Below are 795 nucleotides of genomic sequence, written 5' to 3'. Positions count from 1 at the left end.
GAATATACGTTCTTCTCAAGTGCATATGGGACACTTTAAAAAACAAACCACATATTGGTTCACAAGCAAAGTTTCCCCAAATTGAAGAAGATTGAAATCATATCAAGCATCTCCTCAGACCACAATGGCATAATATTAGAAATAAACTACAATAAAAACAATCCAAAATATTCAAACACTTGGAAGCTGAAGAGCATGCTATTAAACAATGATTGGGTTACCAAAGAGATCAAAAAAGAAATTTTAAAAATCCTGGAAACTAATGACAATGAAAACACAATAATCCAAAACCTATAGGACACAATGAAAGCAGTCCTGAGAGGGAAGTTTATAGCTCTACAGGCCTACCTCAAAAAACAAGAAAAAATGGTAATAAATCATATAATTCTAAAACTCAAAGAATTAGATAGAAAGCAACAAGAAAAGCCCAGAGTGAGCAGAAGGAAGGAGAAAATAATGATCACAGCAGAAATAAGTGACATAAAGACAAAAAAACAACAACAATATGTAAAATCAATGAAATCAAGAGCTGGTTCTTTGAAAGGATAAATAAGATTGATGAACCTCTAGCCAGGCTCACCAAGAAGCAAAGAGAGAGGACCCAAATAAACACAATCAGAAATGAAAGAGGCAAAATAACAACAGACCTCACAGAAATACAAAGGATTGTTTAATAATACTATGAACAAGTCTATGCTAACAAAAAAGACAACATGGAGGAAATGGAGATATTCCTAGAAAAATACAACCTTCCAAAAATCAATCAGGAAGATATTAAGATCTCAATAGGCTGAA

The 795-nt window shown here is 32.8% G+C and overlaps 1 long non-coding RNA gene across 1 annotated transcript in view; it reads right to left on the bottom strand.

Annotated features, from left to right (window-relative positions):
* LOC107184841 overlaps window positions 1-795 on the bottom strand; it is a 16,772-nt gene that overhangs the window by 9,861 nt on the left and 6,116 nt on the right. The window contains exon 2 of the long non-coding RNA XR_001515744.1: window positions 644-647. This is a non-coding gene — a long non-coding RNA (uncharacterized LOC107184841). The remainder of the gene's footprint in view (window positions 1-643; window positions 648-795) is intronic.

This window comes from Myotis davidii, unplaced genomic scaffold (assembly GCF_000327345.1).
Source record: "Myotis davidii unplaced genomic scaffold, ASM32734v1 scaffold1648, whole genome shotgun sequence".
Taxonomy (NCBI): domain Eukaryota; kingdom Metazoa; phylum Chordata; class Mammalia; order Chiroptera; family Vespertilionidae; genus Myotis; species Myotis davidii.
The sequence above is the reverse complement of the archived record's forward strand: the minus strand, read 5'-3'. Positions and strand labels throughout refer to the sequence as shown.